At 45.7% G+C, this 19,509-nt stretch overlaps 1 protein-coding gene across 2 annotated transcripts in view; it reads left to right on the forward strand.

Moving 5' to 3' along the window:
• Positions 1-8,438: 8,438 nt before the first annotated feature.
• The window catches only part of MAPRE3 (microtubule associated protein RP/EB family member 3), a 51,745-nt gene continuing 40,674 nt past the window's right edge, over positions 8,439-19,509 (forward strand). The window contains exon 1 of one of the 2 annotated variants that reach the window (XM_035000748.1): positions 8,439-8,595. The gene's annotated coding sequence lies outside the window, so the exon portion shown is untranslated. The remainder of the gene's footprint in view (positions 8,596-19,509) is intronic. The other variant, XM_035000747.1, reaches the window with a different exon arrangement.

Consider the following 19,509-nt stretch of genomic DNA (forward strand, 5'->3'; position numbering starts at 1 on the left):
CAAGTCTAAGTTCCCACTGGGCTTTGGCTGGGAGTCCTGGCACCTAAGAGGATGTGAGGGAGGCCTGCTTCCTCGCTCCATTCAAGTGGCTCGGATTTCCAAAGTGATGTACCAGATTTTCACTTTACCACTACCTGGCCCATCTACACCAACCACATAGTTATTAGCGCAAGATTTACATCTAAGTTCCAGCCAAATGAATTCTGCTTCCTTTTACATTTTTTTGACTACATTAGATCCTTTGTATTTTAAGGTTTCTTTAAATTTTAACTTAACAAATTCTGGCCTTGTAGAGCTTTCTTTTAAAAATAGGCTTTATTTTTTTTAGAACAGTTTTTGATTTACAGAAAATGAAAAGATAGTACAGAGAGTTCCTGCATACCCTCCACGCAGCTTTCCCTCTTATTAACATTTTACATTCATGTGGCACTTTTGTTACAATTAATGAACCAATACTGATACATTCTCATTCACTAAAACCCATACTTTAGGGACGCCTGGGTGGTTCAGTTGGCTAGGTGTCTGCCATCGGCTCGGGTCGTGGCCCCGGGGTCCTGGGATCCAAGCCCCATGGCCGCTCCTTGCTCAGCGGGGAGCCTGCTTCTCCCTCTGCCTCTACCTGCCATTCCCCCTGCTTGTGCTCTCTCTCTCTCTGTGTCACATACATAAATAAGTAAATCTTTTTTTAAAAATGCAACTTTCTTAGCAACTAAACATATATGGCATACTATGTATTGTACTAAATTTTGTAGGCATTTGCTAAATGATTCTCCTAGCTATGACTTCTTTTTTATTCAGTAACCGCTGCAAAGTCTTTAATTTGACTATGGGAGATCAAGAAGATACTGGTATCATAGAATGGCACATGATTAACAAGAAATATTCACATTAAATACAGGCTCTTGAGGTTTTACCTGAACTCTTGACTCCTGTGTCAAAATGTAGACATCTACATGCGCACAAATGCACGCATGCACACACACACTATTTTTATTTTCACTATATAACCCCAATTTCATAAAGTCTTTGGAAATACTTTTGCATAAATACAAGGTATCTATTACCTTAATGCTACTTGAATTCAAATTTCCAAAATCCAGTTAGAATTCTAGGACACCAAGCAGATAAAGTTAATAAGCTAATGTTGGGGAAACATGTATTATTATTATTATTTTTTAGAAGTGGGGGGTCAGAGGGGAGGGGCAGAGGGAGAGGAGAGAGAGAATCAAGCAGATTCCCCACTGAGCGGGGAGCCTGATGCAGGGCTTGAACTCATGACCTTTGAGATCATGACCTGGGCCAAAATCAGGAGTCAGATGCTTAACCGACTGAGCCACCCAGGCGCCCCAACATATATTATTCTTTTAATGCCATACAGGAAGTTAAGTTGAAACTTTTCTATGGATTTATATAATTTTGGATTATATGAGTTTTAGTGAATGAATTGATAAGACATTTTTCCAGTTGTAGCACATTTCAGTCTCAATATCTTTCACTACTATCAAACCCCCGTGTCTTACATCATATTTACAAAAATGCTTTAGCTCTTTCATTTTAGAGCAGAAATTCAAATTCATGTTGAAATCAGTTATGCCATATCCAAAATCCCTGATTTCACGTTGTAGATTATCACCTCGGGGGGGAAAGCAAAATTACATTAAAAAAAAACGAACTCATTGAATTTCCCAGCTGAAACATTATATAGTATGTTTTACATACCTTTTGAATTTATGAGGCAGTTAATCCTGAATTCCCAAATTTGAAACTACTTTATTTTTAATTTTTTTTTTAAGTTTTATTTATTTGACAGAGAGAGGCACAGCGAGAGAGAGGGAACACAAGCAGGGCGAGTGGGAGTGGGAGAAGCAGGCTTCCCACCGAGCACGGAGCCTGATGTGGGGCTCGATCCCAGGACTCTGGGGTCATGACCCGAGCTGAAGGCAGACGCTTAACGACTGAGCCACCCAGGCGCCCCTGAAACAGTATTTTAAAACAGCTATAAGAGTTATAAATGATCCTCTTACCAACAAAAGGAGTGGAGGTCACTGGGTCAACTACCAACTTTCTATTAAAGTCTTTGCCTTGCGGCGCCTGGGTGGCTCAGTCGTTAAGCGTCTGCCTTCAGCTCATGTCTTGGTCCCAGGGTCCTGGGATCAAGCCCCGCATCGGGCTCCCTGCTCCACGGGAAACCTGCTTCTCCCTCTCCCACTCCCCCTGCTTGTGTTCCCTCTCTCGCTGTGTCTGTCAACTAAATAAATAAAAATCTAAAAAAAAAAAAAAAAAAAAAGATTCTGTCTCTCTGCAACTTGTGCCCCTTTCCCCTAGCTCTTCTCTCTGGGGGTACACAGAACAAACAACCATCTCATTCAACGCATCTTATCTCTAAGAGTTCTCAAACATCAGCATGGGCCAGAATCACCTGGAGGCTTTATTTAAACACAGCTTGCCAGGCTTCACCACCCCCCCCCCCCCCCCCCCCCGTTTCTGACCCCGTAGGTCTGGTTTGGGGGCTGAGGGTGGGGATTTCTAACAAGTTTTCAGGCGTGCTGAGAACCACTGCTAAGCAAACAGCTCCCCTTCCCTCGGCTGTCCTCCCAAGGCAGTTTCTACACGCCGCTTACCCTCATCTTAAAACTTGGCACCAAGCCTCCAGAATGGAGGTTACGATCCGCACAAGCCAAAGACTTCCAGCCTGGGGAGGAGCAAGGAACAGCCGAAAAGGCAAAGGGTGGTGGGAAAGTGAATCTCTAAGCAATGACCTCCTTTGGAGGGCAAGTGCCTTCAGTTCCTAGGCAGCCAGAGCAGCAGCTGTAAGCTGAAAATGCCAGGAAGCGATATCTTCACCTGCCCCTCTCCACTGCTAGCCTGGCCTCTTTCTACCCTGTCTCTGCCTTGTTTGGCTTTTCCCGGCTCCCTAAAAATCCTGAGTCAATGGGATGGCCCCTGACCACCGTAGTAGTACCCATAAAGGCCTCCAGGTGGCGCTTTAAGCTCATCAGTGGCTGCTTTTTCCTCTTAAAGGTGCCACGCCGACCTAACCTAGAGCAGGTAAGGCCCCCGGAAAGGCAGACACATGCAGGTTACCATGGCCTCAGTCCCAACCCCCAGAGTAGCTGGGGATCGGGTCAGTCTTGAGTGTGAATGAGGGGTCAGAGCGGCACTTCTGCCAGGAGAACCCCTGGGGCCAATCTCAGGGTTTAGGTTAGGGTTGCCAGATTTAGCAAATAAAAATACAGGATGTTCGATTAAATTTGAGTTTCAGATAACAAATAATTTTTAGGTTTTCCTTCATGTAGATGTGTCTCAAGTAGTGTGTGTGGCATACTTATACTAAAAAACTATTTGTTGTTTAACTGAAATTCAAATTTAACTAGGCATCTTGCATTTATTTATCTGGCAACTCTAGTTTAGGTTTACTCACCATTTTCCGCCTTCTACAACATGCATGCTTATGGAATACGTGCCAGGCATGTGTTAAATACTACAAAAAGGAAGCAAGTGTGGTTCTTGCATTTACAGATTAGTTTGGGGAAAAGACATATTGACAAATAATTATAGTACAGAAAGTGTAGGAAACAACGTCACCATGGAAGAAGTTCGGGTTTTGGTTTTGGATTTAGGTTCAAACCATGCTTCTAATGTTCACTAGCTGTGTGATCTTAGCCAAGTTCATTAACCTCTCTGGGCTTCAGTTGTTTATTGCAAAATAATCCAGTGAATCCCAGCCTTGATTACCCACCTGATTGTCATGGTGGGCATTTTCCACAAAAAGCAGAGTAACATCTTGCAATCCAAGCCACTGGTCTGGAGTTGCTGTTCATTCTGAATACAATACGTCAGTAATGTTCACAGGAGGTTTGTCTTAAGATCTTTGCAAATTCTACGTTTGCATATTGGCTTCCATATAATTTAATAGGCTATAACTGATGGGGAGATCAAGTGACCTCCTGACCCTCGGGAAAGTTTGCTTATTACTCATAGTTACCATTTATTTGGGTATTTATTGTGTGTGCGGCACTGCTAGGCATTTTTCATACATTATCTCATTTAACCATCACAACAATAGATGAGAAAAACCATAGCCAGGAAGTATCAGCCCCAATGCTTATGCAACACCCCCAGGGTAGAGGGCTAGAGTCACTCCCTAGATAAGGACTCAACTGCTCAGGTCATGTGATTAGAATTCATCCCTCAGCAAATTTACATATTACTTTACACAGTTGTAAATTTTATTTTATTTTTTTATTTATCTGAGAGAGAATGGGAGACAGAGAGCATGAGAGGGGGAGGATCAGAGGGAGAAGCAGGCTCCCCGCTGAGCAGGGAGTCCGATGCGGGACTCGATCCCGGGACTCGACTCGATCCCGGGACTCGATCCCGGGACTCGATCCCGGGACTCCAGGATCATGACCTGAGCCGAAGGCAGTTGCTTAACCAACTGAGCCACCCAGGCGCCCCACACAGTTGTAAATTTTAAAACCATGTTAAGGGTTTCCTATGTGTGGGAATCAGTCCTATTTGAGAGCCTGTTCCACTTTCAGCAAGTTTCAAATGAATCATGAATATTGAGAGCTGGGGGAGCTACTTGGGTTGGAGATACAGCCCCAGGAGTCATAGGAATAGATGAGACCACTCAGGGAGTATGTATAGAAGAAGGAGAGAGAAAAATGAGATGGGAACCCAGGGAATCATCAGTGTCCAAGGGCAGATTTAGGGAGCAAGGGAAAATGGAAAAAGAAACAACAAAAAATCAGGAGGACCCATGGTTCCCTGGTGAATGGCCAATTCCAGGGGGCGGGGGGGGACAGGCAGGAAAGGTACAAGATGAGCCCGGAACATCTTGTGTCAGAAAGCAAGGAAATGTTCAAAGAATGATGAAAACAAATCCAAAGGGCACAAGAACCAACTTGGAATTTCTTCCGCTGGCCAAATCTGTGACAAATTGTGTGTCAAAACAAATAATTATAGGACAGGATTATAACCCACTGGGAGAAAAAGATCCCTGGCGATGCTAATGTAAGTAAATGGGAGTGGGTCTGAGCCCTAAACCAGAAACTGGCAACATGTGCCTGGCTGCTCTTCAGAATTGCTATGAACTGTAACTGATGTGTTTGCCTTCTGCTTTTCTCCTTTTTGAGATGATAATGTCCATAGCAATAATCCCATGCCTGGGCTGCTAGTGTATGCTGGGGGTATATGAGGCACGTGATGTGTTTCCTTACTTTGCAAGTTCTTCAGATCAAGACGATTGATACTCAGTGAGCTACACCCAAGGAACTGGACCTGAAGAGCCATACCCACACGGGGATTTAAGTGATGGGATCCTGGACTTCAAGCTGGTGCTGTCATGGAATGAGCCTTGGGGTCTTGGGGGAGGGGATGAATATATTCTGCATTGAACGGGATGTGGATTGTTGTCATCAGAGGGTAGGGTGTGGCAGATTGTCATTTCCAAAGATGACTTCAACAGTCTCTCCCATCCATATGCTCTTATTATATGACTTGGACATCCCTCCCATTAAGAGGTGGGGTCTATGCTCCCTCTCCTTGATCTTAAATTGCCTTTTGTGATTTTTTCCAAACAAAAGGATATGTCAAAAGTGATGTCTGAGGCTAGGTTATAAAAAGCCATGCATGATTTCACTTATTCACTATCATACTCATCCTTGAAAACTTCAACTACCATGTAAGTAGTCCAACTGCCCTGAAAGCTGGCTCTGAGACTGCAGGACGAGAGCGGGTTGTCTAGCCGGCCCCCTGCTGTTTAAGCTCCTGCCACCATCTGACTGCACTCACAGGAGAAACCCTCAGCCAGAACCACCCAGCTGAGCTCTTTTTGAATCCCCATCCCACAGAAATGGAGATGATGAAATGGTTATTGTTTTAAACCACGAAGTTGCAGTGGTTTGCTTTGTAGCAATAGATAACTGGCACACGGTAAAATGTTAACAGGGAGAGTCTGGGTGAAGGGGATGCAGGAACTCTTTGTAAAGTGGGCCTCTATCCCATGTGCGGCCAATAGATGGAGCTACAAGGACACAGTCTCTTCTCAGGATTACTCAGGGCAGTCTACACCACCCAGGTCTACACCTACAACCATGGAGCTGAGCTGGAACTTCAGAATGGGGAACAAAATAAACTGAATCTGAAATTTTCCCCTTGTCTTTATAGCATCCAGACGCGCTGAGGATACAGTTAGGAGTAGATTCCGTTCTCCAACTCTGTGGCTAGGAAAAAATATAGGCTGGGTTTTCACTCTCCTAACCCCTTGATTTATCCTGGGAATTATCCTCTACAAGGAGTCCTCTCCTTTCTGAGAGTTACCGTGGATAGGAGGAGAGGGTCTTGACTCAGCACGCTGTTTTCTGACTCTATTTGTGACGGGCTGCCTCCTCCTTCTCCCCCAAGACAATGGGTTCAGTCAGAGACCTTTGGTACCAATAGTCCTGGGATGGGATCTCTAGGAGCTAAACAGGGAGATTAGGAACAGAATGAATTCTTACTTCTGAGTCATTCAAAGAGAATGCAGCATCTCCTGTATGCCAACAAACCCAGCAGAATCCGGTGATGTTCACCTAGAGGGCTCAGTCCAAGCTGGGTCAGCAGATGACGGAATGGTAAAGTGTGAAGAGCTTACACTGATTATAGAGGGTGACAGGAGTCATGGAGGAGGTCAGTACCCAGTGAGGAAATTTACTCTAGTGGGTACATTTGGGATGTGTAGAAGGGAGACTAACTAGAAGCGAGGATTCAGGAAATACAGAACGCCAGAGTCTCAGATAATAGATGACTAGAATTTTGGCATTAAGATGGAGAGTTAAGGGAGTGAGAGAGTTATAATAGTAGCAGTAGTATTAAAGATTAAATATGTATAAAGATCATAGGGAAAATGCTGACAGACTTGGAGGCAGCTTGGTCAGAGAAAATGAGGAAGAACGAAAATCTTTTTTTTTTTTTCTTTCTATTTACCTTTTTACCTTTTGACTCCCTTCACCCATTTCTTTGGGGTCAAAGAAAATCTTGAAGAATCTTTGAAGAAAATCTTTTTTTTTTTTTTTAAGATTTTATTTATTTATTTGACAGAGAGAGAGAGACAGCAAGAGAGGGAACACAAGCAGGGGGAGTGGGAGAGGGAGATGCAGGCTTCCCGCTGAGCAGGGAGCCTGATGGGGGGCTTGATCCCAGGACCCTGGGATCATGACCTGAGCCGAAGGCAGACGCTTAACGACTGAGCCACCCAGGCGTCCCTGAAGAAAATCTCTCTCTTCACTTGATTCAATTACATAAACACTTACTGGAACTCTACTGGGTCACATTCTGTGCTAAATGCTGAGGGAGCTGATGAATAAGAGCATTCCTGTTCACAAGGGGCATATAGTCTGATTGGGGAGACAGACATGTAAACTAAAGACGATACTGTAGGATGTGTGTAATAAAAGAGATATGTATGTTCAAGGTGGGTACAGAGGTGACCTCAGACATCTGTGGGAGTGAGGGCTGAGGGAGGGAGAGCCAGAAACCATCTGCGGGAAGAGAACCAAGCTGATGAAATCACAAAGGGGGTGAGCATAGTGGAGCCCTGGGTAGAGCATTGAAGGACAAGGACAGTTGGTGTGAACAGGGAGAAGAGGGATCTAGAAGAGCCGGGGAGATCCATAAAAGCAGACTTGGTATAGGGAATTTGGGAACACCAGTGAACAACACATCAGGGAGGGAACTAGTTATGAGGAGGTAGAATCTCAACCAGCTAATGGGCAAGATGAAGAAACAAGAACTGCTTACAAATGCAGTGGGAGAGAGACAATACGGTTGATAAAAACTCAAGTGATATGTGTATAGACGATTTTGTTAGCTCAATTTAGGGTTAAAGGTATAGACCTGGTAGGAGATGAAAAGGTATGCTTAACACAGGTAGGAAAAAAATTGAAGTTGGAGGTTAGAGTAACGGGCTGTGATTAAAAACCATAAACCGCGAGGAGATACTCAGCCTTATTTCTCTCGTGTTGCTGAAAGAGAAGAAATACGCTCCAGTTTTTCCTTTGCAGTAGCCGTGAGGCAGGTAGGAATCCGTCATCTGGCTACTACGGAATCAGGTGTAAAGGGTTGTTCCTTCTGTGATTAGTTGGACAGGGTGGAGGAATTGTTACCCTGTTGCTAAGGAAAGAGGAAGGGGCTGTTCCCGGTTGCCATGGTGACAAGGTAAGAGCGTTCCCTCGGTACCACCATAACTGTATGAGGCGGTTTCGTCTCCTTGTTGCTATGGCAATGTAGAGGGACTGTCTCGTCGCCCCCCGCCGCCCCCCGCCGCCGTCGCTAAGACAAGGTGGAGGTTGGGGCTGTCCTTCCCTCGCCGCCCAGTTGCCTTGGAGACGGCGGGAGCCCTGGCCCCGCCCCGCTCGGACTGACAGCGGTGGCCGCATCGCGCCTGCGCAGTGCTCTCTTCCCCCGCAGTCCCTGTGCGTTGAGCCGGAGACCGCGGCGGCCTCGGCTAGGACCCTTCGCCCCGGAGCCGCCGGCCGGAGCCGCAGCCGCAGCCGCAGCGCCCCCGCCGCCTGTCCCCCGCCCGCCGCCTCCGCCGGAGCAGCCTCGCGCACTGTGAGTCCGGGCCGAGGCGAGCGACGCCGTGGGGCTGAGTCAGCGGGAGGCCCGGGCCCGGGCTGGGGGAGGGGAGCCGGGCTGCCCCCCTCGCCTCCCCACCCGCGCCCCCGCCCCCCAACCGCGCCTCACGCCCGCCGCCTCTCTCCCTGCGTCCCCTTCTCCTGGGGTTTCCGCGGCGGCCGTCGGGCCTTCGAGCCACTCCCCCTCCTTGCCCTCCCTCCGGACCCACCTTGGGGGCTCCTTCCCCACTAGACGTGGCGCCACCGCACCTCCACCCCGGACTGATCCCCCCGCATCGCCCCAAACTGCCTCCGGTCCGCCCTTGTCGCTTCTCCTTACTCCTCTTGGGCCTGACACTCCGGCCTCTCTGGTTTTCCCCAGTGATATGCCAGAAAAAGAGTGACAAGGGAGAGGGCGAGGGGAGGCTTGGGGGAGGGGGGAACATTCTGCCTGCCCAAACCTTGGGGCCTCGGGTTTCTTAGCCACACACTCCTGCCCTGACTGGTGTGGGGAAGCAGGTCTGGACAGTTCTGACTGCTGCTAAGAGCTCCTGGGGCTTTCAGAATAGATTTTGCTGAGAAGGACTCAGCCCCGTGATGATCAGCTACTGTTTAGTGAACACCCGCTGGTGCATGGTGGCCTTCTAGTGGGCTGGGCTGTTGCCTTGGCAGGTGCTACGGAGAGGGACTAGAGGGACTGGGGGGCGGGGGAAGGTTGCGTTGGGGAGCCGAAGTTCCTGCGCTTCCGGTGTGTTGTGAAGAAGCATCTTGCAGTACTCTTTAGTATGCATTTATTTACTTACTTACTTACTTACTTACTTACTTACTTACTTACTTTGCAGTACAACCCCGGTATAATGTAAGGCTTGATATCACCCATAGCAAGTGCTTACTGTTTGTTGAGGGGCTGTGGCAGGACTTCATCTCTGATACCTGTAAACTCCATGCAGCAACCAGCTGGGTGACAGTGAGTTTTAACATGTGCAGAGTGAAGAGGAAGGAGAAGAACCAGGATTTCTCTGGGGTGTAGGTCTGTGGACTGTACCCCCTGCCTCTTGCAGCTGGGAGTCTTTGTGGGGGCTGTCACCCCATAGGGGTTCCAGCAGATGTGGACAATTCCCCGGGGTTATGTTTGCTACCAATCCACCTGCCCACCCTGCATTCCCTGATCTTGGAGGATCCCAGACTGTTTTCTTTTTCCAGCAGAAATTGAGTTCAAGTCAGAATTGGTGCCCGCGGCCAGAAGCTCTCTTAATAAACGTGCCTCAACTCGAGGGCTCCTAACTACTGTGCATGTACCTCACTGCCAATTTCCTTTGATTCTTCTTCTTTTGGCTTCCAGATTCCAGTGTACTGTTAGCAAATATGTGTAAATATCAGGCAGTTAAACCCTACAAGAGGCTTTGCATTTTTTTACTCCAGGCTGCCAAAGGAGTAGATAGTTTACTTCTAAAAATCATGGCGAAGGACCCACTAATTTGCAGTTTTGGGGATTGCAAACAGTGAGAAACAATGATTTTGCTCCTTGACTTTGCTCAATCATGGCCTATTGGCAGCCTCCTCAGAGCCACTCCCCACCCCCATGCCCATCAGATTAGTTTACAGTAGCAAAGACGGCTGTCGCCCTAGTTTTAAACATAGAGATGAAGTTCAGGAAAACTACAGCCCCCATGCAGCAATGCAGTTTCTTCTGTTTCGAATGCCAGTCTGGGGTTTGGCGGGATGCACCTGCCTGTGGGGCGATGGGAGCCATGGGGCCTGAGAGTTACATTCCTTCTGTGTGGTCCTCTGTGTTGCATAGCTCACCGAAATACCCGGGCAGGGCCCTAGCAGACAGCTGTGCCGGAGAGCTGCTCCTCCTGGGCTGAGTGTATTTTGGGAATCAGCAATAGTACCGGGGTGGAGGGTTGTGAATTAAGAAGCAAGAAAATGTGTCAAGGCTAGATAGATGAGGAGGGTGTGAGTAAAATGTTCCCTTTCCAGTTTGCTCTAGGACTGAACATTTTCAGAGCATCACAGTAGTTTTTATATGGGTTAATTTGCCTTTGAAATCCGTACCAGTGTTTTATGAGACAATGATGGAATGCTTTTTAAATGGCTACTATTGGGAAACAGACTAATGCCTGTGTCTCCATGTTGCCTATCCAGTTGTTACTGAATGTAATTGTTAAGATCAGGGAGAGGGAGACAATTTGAATGAAGTTAGACCTAAATCTATGTAATCTATGTGGTGGTTTTGTAGCATTATATCCCTTTGATTCTAAGACACACCAGCAATTTACCAACAGTTTTTAGTAAAACAATTTAACACAACCAGATCAAAATATATGTGTTGATTCTAAGGCACATCTAATTTCGGGAAGAGTAAAGTAGCCAGGAAGTGGCAAGACTTGAAGGAGGGATTTGTGTGTTTTAGAACTGAGGAAGGGTGATATTTATAATATTTCTGAGTATGTGATGATGGCATTCCTGACCTACCATCTTGAGAGTGCATGCGTTGTGAGGACGGATTTCTTCCAAGTCCTTCCTCCAAGCTAACCCACTTTATGGGGTTATGTGTGTAAGACAGTTGACTGTCATTAGGCACAGTAGTTGGCTACTGAACAGAGGAAAGTTCCTATGTGGGAATCCAACCCAAGGCCTTATTATGGTACCTTCCAGAAGCTGAGCCAACTAACTGGCGGCAAATGTCTTATGAGCTATACATGAATTTGGCTGGGGTAACATCTTTCAGAGGCTGAACAGAAAATACTGTTTTTCTCAAGCAGAATGCATTTGCCCTGATTTGTTTACAGATACATTTGTAAAGATCCTAAAGTACACACCCAACCCCTGTACAATGTTAGAAGTAGAGGGGACTTCGGATGATATAGCTCAATGTTCTCATTCCCAGCTTCTAACATGAGACACCAATAGTTAAGTGATTTGCCTAAAGTCACCCAGCTAATGTAAAAAGTATGTGAAAACACTTTGCAAACTGTGTACACCGTACAAATGAATGTTGGTGGTTATTAGTGGCTGAGTCAGGATTAGCACCCAGATTTCTAGAACTAGTCCACAATACTACATTGTCTCATCCCTCATGTTTAGTATTCCAGAGGGTTTTAATAAAAATAGTTTAGTAGTCTGTAATTAGTCCTGTAGACAAGGGCTTGTTTTATTGTCAGAGATGTTGCAGAGCTAGGTAAAATCTAGTGTCACACTGTCTAACTGAATATTCTTGCCACCTTAAAAATAATAATTTTGCCTCACACACTCTGACTCTAGGAAGGTTTTCCTTTCCAAACTTTGCATCATCTACTATAAAGCAAAAGTGAAGGTGGGGGCTTGTAGGCCTCTCAACTTGGCATTTGTGAGGCCCCTGCATCCCAAGAGGCAGGGTGCAGGGGGCCGGGAGGGGCCAAGAGGAGCGATAAACTGGATTATCTTCCAGCTGCCAGCCTGGAACCTTCTATAGTTCCCGGAAGCCCCAGGGAGATTTCTAACCTTTCTCCTGGAGAAAGTGAGGCAGTCTGGCCTCTGCAAGCAGACAGACCTGAGTTCAAATGCTGGTCCTATCACCTCCTGGCCATGTGGCCTTGGGGGGCTGTGGAACCTCTGCGTGCCCATTGCTCCCCTGAAAGCCTGGGATAACTGTCTGTTTTGCAGGGTGGTCATGAGGATGAAATGAAAGAAAGTATGTAGCACGCCTGCTTAACAAGACGTAACAATCACGATTTCCTGTTGGAAGGGTATAGAATTTAAAAAAATACTCACAAATTTGTATCATGTCTTAAGTCCATCTTGGACCCTCATTTCAGTAGCCCCCACCACCCAGCAGCACTCTCCTGGTGTTTGACACGCCCAGAGAGAAGATTTGTCCCATGAAGACCTGGCACTTGCAATGTTATTCCAACTGCCAGAATAGGAGTATATGAAATACCCCTTTGTATCCATGTATTCAGCTGACCTGGTTATCTGAAAGACTAGCAGGGCAGGAGCACTTGCCCAGGAGAGCACAGACTTGGTGTGTTTGTGTATGTCATGGGGGCGGTTAGTCCTCCAGTTGGGGAGGCCAGTCTGGGGAGCGAGCTTAATTGGAAATGAAAAAGCTGCTGAGCTCTCCCTTGTGACTAAAGCTCCCATGGCCTTCATTCACTTTCTCTTCTGTTAGAGATGTAGCTCTCCTCTGTGACTTTGCTTGGGTCAGCTTCTGCATCTGTCCAGGAAATCTGGAGGGCCAGGCAAAGGAGCTTTCCATCTTAGCAGGGAAGACTCCTTTCTAGTGAAGAGAAGTAAAGGGAGGTCGTTTGGGATGGCAACATTTCCAGATGGGGTCAAAGGCAGAGACTACCCGGTAATTAAGGAGCCAGGCAAGCCATTCAGGTAGAACACAAATGAACTTAAATTCGTATAAATTTCATTTGGGAAGAAAATACCAAGGTATAGGCATCTAAAGACTGAAAAGATTAAACACAGTAAGTTTTACCTCTTGGAAGTAGAATTTGGGTGTGGAGGAGAGAAAGGGAGATTCAAAGGAGAACTTTTACTTTATATGCTTCTATATGTGAATTGTTATAAGCAGCATGTATGTTTTTGTAACTTCATGCAGACCAATAGAGTTAGCAGTGGCTGTTTTTCAGTGAGTACATTTTGATACAAAAGAAGCTTTGCCTTGGGGCACCTGGGTGGCTCAGTCATTAAGCGAGTGTCTGCCTACAGCTCAGGTCGTGATCCCAGGGTCCTGGGATCGAGCCCCCTGCTCGGCAGGAAGCCTGCTTCTCCCTCTCCCACTCCCCCTGCTTGTGTTCCCTCTCTTGCTATGTCTTTCTCTGTCAAATGAATAAATAAAATCTTAAAAAAAAAAAGAAGGCTTTGCCTTTACTTGAAGTCTTCAATACATGAGGCAGATAGGGTTAGACTGCTTCCCTCAGGCAGGCCAAGCCAGTTTGCACCAAGTCAGTCGTAAGTGAGGGCAGGAACTCCAAAGTGGCTACTTCCCTGGCAGCCCAAGATGCTTCATTGACCTGCTACCTACCCACCTCTTTCTCCTGTCTTCCTTTCCTTCTTAAGAATAGTCCCTCCTCGGGCACCTGGGTGGCTCAGTCGTTAAGCGTCTGCCTTCGTCTCAGGTCATAATCCCAGGGTCCTGGGATTGAGTCCCACATCGGGCTCCCTGCTCGGCGGGAAGCCTGCATCTCCCTCTCCCACTCCCCCTGCTTGTGTTCCTGCTCTCGCTATCTCTCTCTCTGTCAAATAAATAAATAAAATCTTTAAAAAAAAAAAAAAAAAGAATAGTCCCTCCTCTTGCCCAGTTGAAGTCATCATTACTATTCCAATATGCTAATTTAATTTTCAACTGTTGATGAAATGCCATCTGACCAGATGACCTTTATGAAAAATCCACGCCCCTTACTTTACATCAAGGAAGCTTGAAGTTTAGGGGCGCCTGGGTGGCTCAGTCGGTTAGGCATGGGCCTTCCTTTCGGGTCCTCCCAGGGTCCTGGGATCGAGCCCTGCATCAGGCTCCCTCCTCGGCAAGGAGCCTGCTTCTCCCTCTCCCTTTGCCTGCTGCTCCCCCTGCTTGTGCTCGCTCTGTCTGTCAAATAAATAAATAAAAAATAAAAGAAGGCTTGAAGTTTAAAGGACCTCCAGCTGAAGTGCTGACACACTGTGTAGCATTAGCACTAGGTCTGTTTTCGATCAGACCTAGCCGATAGAGCCCCCAGCTCATTCAGGAACTGCTCCTCCTAGGAAACAGATGATCTTTGACAAAATAATTACATATCATTGAACTTTAATCTCCCCATAAGTTGGTCAGTTGTGTTTCCTAGCCAGGTGTCCTATTTATTACAGAAAGAAGGCACAACAATCATTTGGACATGTGCTTTGGCTTGCTAACTAGGAGTGAGGATGGGTTAATGCTGAGTAATCCACATTCCATCACCTAATCTTCCCTCTGGCCAAGAGTACAAATTTGTGACAGTTGGCCAAGGTTGGTGAGGCATTCTGTTGACAAGGATGTTTTTTCCTCTGTGTTGAGTTGACCAGCCAATACTAGCCTAAGCCCTGTATCTTTCTCACTAGCATCATGTCCTACCAACTTTGCTAAACAGGCATGACATAACATTAGCGTCTTGAGCTCTGAGTGCTTTATTTGCCTGAAGTAAATAGGACTTGACCTATTAAAATATTTCAATTCCAAGTAAAATTATTTTTTTCCTGAAACGATTTCCTGTATATGGGAGATACATACCACTGTGTGATGTTTAAAATAACTGAGCAAGAAGCATTGCTTCAAATCTGACCAGTAATTTTGACAATGTATATCAAAAGCCTTAAAAGGACATACATCCTTGAATGGAGCACTGGATGTTATACGCAAACAACGAATCATGGAACATTACATCAAAAACTAATGATGTAATGTATGGTGATTAACATAACATAATAAAATAAAATTTAAAAAAGAGAACATACATCCTTAAATCAGAAATTATGATTCTAAGAATATTTAGAAAATCAAGGGTGTTTATAAAAATACTGTACAAGGATTTTTATTAATGTAACATTATAAATAATATCTAACAGTTAAAACAACTGAAGGGTCAACAATTAGGGCTTGGTCAGGTTTACCCAGATAAAATACTGCACCAGTGAGCGCGCACACACACACACACACACACACATAAACTGAACATACATTAAAAATCTTTTAGAATATTTGTTGATACCAGAAACTTTTGATATAGTAAGTGAAAAACAGATGCAAAATAGTATGTTGAGAATGATACCATTTTTATAAATAAAAATGTGAAAAAGTACTAGCAGAGCATTTGCCAGCCATACCTGATAATCTTGAAGTAATGGGATATAAATGAACAGGTTGTTTTGGTAGTGCTTTTCACTATTTTCCAAACTTTTCTGTGTTAAGCAATTAGAACTTTTTTTTTTTTTTTAAGATTTTATTTATTTATTTGCGAAAGAGAGAATGAGAGACAGAGAGCAGGAGAGGGAGGAGGGTCAGAGGGAGAGGCAGACTCCCTGCCGAGCAGGGAGCCCTATGCGGGACTCGATCCCAGGACTCCAGGATCATGACCTGAGCCGAAGGCAGTCGCTTAACCAACTGAGCCACCCAGGCACCCAGCAATTATAACTTTTATTATAAAACCCTTTTTTAAGATTTTTATTTATTGGAGAGAGAGATTGAGCATGAGCGGCGGGGTTGGGGGGCAGAGGGAGGGGGAGAAGCAGGCAAGCAGGGTCCCCTAGGAGCAGGGAGCTCGATGGGGGGTGGGGCTGTACTCGGGGCTCCATGCCAGGACCCCAGGATCATGACCTGAGCCAAAGGCAGACGCTTAACCCACTGAGCCACCCAGGCGCCCCTATTATAAAACTTTTAAACCAGTGCTTTATAGATTCCATATAGTAGAGTAATCTCTAAGAAAATCACAAGGTATTTAATTTATTTATTATTATTTTGTTTCACCGTTGTCAAGATTAATAAAAAACACATCTCAAAGGTGTTTCTTTAGATACTACTTTATTTCTTCTTTGAAAAAGAACATGGAGTATTATTGTGTGGGTGTGTGACTTAAAAACATGGCGTAGAAATGCCCAAGTCCATCATCCAGAGAAGTAATCTCTCTTGACTCAAATGAGATGTAAAAAAAATTTATGAAAAGAAAGTATCTTAAGATAGTTTTCTTTGCCTCTTACCTTTTGCTGTTTAAATTTATCAGAAGGTTTCAGTAAAACCCTGTATAACAGGGCTCTGTTTTGGATGGGCTTTCTTCCCCCAGGTCTATTCAGATTCTCTGGATTCCCAGTTCCCCCATGTCTTGGGGACCTTATCTGAGGCTTGCTCTCATGTTTTGGTGGTTGTATACCTATCTGAACTCTTTTTGAAAGACTGTGCTCAAGCCTGCTGCAGGCTCCTTCCTCCCTTTGCCTTTGGCCATATTCTGTTCAGCCATCAGCTCAGAGGTCATTCTTCCTCCAAGGAGAGAGAAGGTTGGATGCCTGCCAGTAGCCACCTGATGGGCAGAAGCCGTCTGCAGGGACAGACTGGGCAGTTCCCTCTTCACTACACCAGGTCCATGGAGCTCCTAGCTATGAAGGGAGGGGTGGCCCAGTAGCTGTCCTCTCGCCTCATCTTTCCCGTCCACACACACATTGTATGCTGCCTCCATGGCCCAGCCCAGAGGACTGATTCCTGTCTTCCACCAGTGGTGGTGTCTGCTTACCTCGGAGCACTGGGGATCCAGGTTTTAGAGCTGAGGGACGTGTGGCCTGTCACACAGCTCGGCCTGTCACACAGTGCTGCCATAAATGTTTGCTGAGCAGAATCTGCCTCTTTTTCCAGATGGTTCTGCCTACCCAAACATTTGTCCCAGATGGGGTGGAGGCCTTCCTAGCCTCCTGGGATTATTAGTGAACAACTCTTTGGGTATGGCTAGCTGGAGATGCTCCCCGCTTGGTGAGAGTGATTGTCAGAGAGGCATTCATCTCCTCTTGAGGGTGTGTTTGTCTTGGTCACCTTGTCATTTAAGTGGGGTTTCCTGATTGGTAAGAAATGAAATCTTAGCTGCTCTGAGTCAGCAAGATTGTAGTTGGACTAACGTGTGTTGTGCCATGTGAAAGGGGCAGGCCTTGGACCACTCAATGAAATTAACTATCTCTTCCCATGTGAGGAGTGTTTCCCTGAAGGCTTATCTGTCCTGGTGTAATATGCACTGTGTAGCCAGACTTCTCTGCAGCACCAGACTCTTGGCAGGCAGCCGCCACCCCGAGCCCCTTCCCTGTGGATTATTGCCACTTATCAGGGACCCTGATTTAGTCTCTGATTCGTTCTGATTTTAGATGGGTAGAGTTCACAGTTGAAAGCTTCCAGTTTGGGCATCCTATTAACACCTTTAAGTGACAGGACCACTGCTAAGTACAGAGATGTGTTATGCTGGCCCCAAAATAGCAAGGTGCAGTGTTTTGAGACTTGATAAGACTTGTATTCCCCAGAAAGTATAGTTTCCAGGTTTATAGGTTATTCATATACATTTACATATTTTCTTCTCAAGGCTTTATTCTAAGTATACCCTCAACAGGTACTCCCCAGGTCCTTTCTGTTTTGTATTCTTAGTCACCATGGGATTTAAAAGAAATGAGTCTTAACCCCTGTCTCCATGAGGAGATCATAGTGTGGCTTGGAAGATAAGATGCATGTGTGGAATGACCAGTATATTTGACAACATCAGATGTCAGCAACACATCTGTGGTGCTTTGTTGTGTAAGAAGTGGTCTATGTGCTTAAGGAGCTTGGCTAACATTCTGCTGAGAGTTGGACAAAAATGATATAAGTCACTATAATACAAGGGGATGGAAACCCCAGCAGCGATGGGAAGGGGTGCTTTGGTAACTCAGAAGGAGTGACCCTGAGCCTGTGAGAACTGGGAGGGCTTCAGAGAGGGAGATGCACTGGGGCTGGCTGAGCTGGATGATGCCAGATCCTGTCCACCAGAGGACAGATGAGTAAGAGAGTTCAGGTAAAAGAAATGAAAAGAACAGTGCATTGTGCGTTATTAGTACTGTGGAATCTAAATTCAACAAGGATGCTGAGAGGAAAATAATCATTGTGAACTGAGGTAACTGGAGAAGACTGCACAAAGGAAGCAGAGCCTGAGCTTGCCCTGAAGGTAAGCAGGCTTTCAGGAGACAGGACAGCAGAGAGAGCTTTTCAAGAGACAAGGTGTCCACCAAGGAATGACTGGGAGTGAATGTGATGAGGACCATAAGCAGGTCACCCTTACCAAATTGAGGGTGTGACAGTCTGGGACAACATTGGTGACATTACCCAGAAGTTAGGTAGTTGAAGAGAGAGTTTGGAGAGAAGTTTCATTTCAGACGTGCAGAACTAGAGGTGACAGTTGGAGGCCTCTAAGCGGAGTGATCACATAGAACCAGAAGCCGAGGGTGAGGCTGGATGGAGCTACAAATGTGAGAGCAAGCGGCGCAGAGGGATGGCTGCCCTAAAGGGGCTCTGTCCAGAGGGCTGGGGTACAGAGCACCAAGACCAGTGCTCCAAGTAATAGGCTTCAAGAATTGTCCACAATTAGGAAGAAAGCAAAGAGGTGTGGGGAAGTTAGGATGGCTCCGCAGCAAGGGAAGAGAAAAGAGAAAGATGTCAAGAAGAGAGAGTCCGCGCCACTGGCTTAACTAGACTCAAGGATCTATCCAGAAGAAAATCATGATGATTGCTGAGGGTGGGAGTCTAGTAAAACACTGAAGATGGAAGCCAGATTGGGCAGTGTAAAGGGGGGAACTGGGTAGAGAGACAACAGAGGCAGTGGACGATCATCAGAGGGCGGCAACAGGAAAAGGCAGAAAAGTTACCCAAAGAAGCAGCAAGATCAAATTTTTTATTAGTGTAATTCTCTTCTTTATCAGCAAATGCATATAAAAATTTAATGAGTGTATTTTTTGCTTATATAACTTTTATGTATTAAAATGTGGTTCATCTGCAGATTTCTCTGTATCAACATAATCCATGTATGTGTCACTTCAAATATCTTCATTCCAGTACACTTATCTTGATGAGCACTGAGTAATTATATGGAAGTGTTGAATCACTCACTATATTGTACACCAAAAACTAATGTAACACTGTATGTTAACTACACTGGAATTAAAGTTAAAAAATAAGTAATAAAAATAAAATAAAAGAGGGGCGCCTGGGTGGCTCAGTCGTTGGGCGTCTGCCTTCGGCTCAGGTCAGGATCCCGGGGTCCTGGGATCGAGCCCCGCGTCGGGCTCCCTGCTTAGCGGGAAGCCTACTTCTCCCTCTCCCAGTCCCCCTGCTTGTGTTCCCTCTCTCGCTGTGTCTCTCTCTGTCAAATAAATAAATAAAATCTTTAAAAAAAATAAAATAAAATAAAAACAA

Source organism: Mirounga leonina, unplaced genomic scaffold (assembly GCF_011800145.1).
Source record: "Mirounga leonina isolate KUSES-001 unplaced genomic scaffold, KU_Mleo_1.0 Mir_125, whole genome shotgun sequence".
NCBI classification, from domain to species: Eukaryota; Metazoa; Chordata; class Mammalia; order Carnivora; family Phocidae; genus Mirounga; species Mirounga leonina.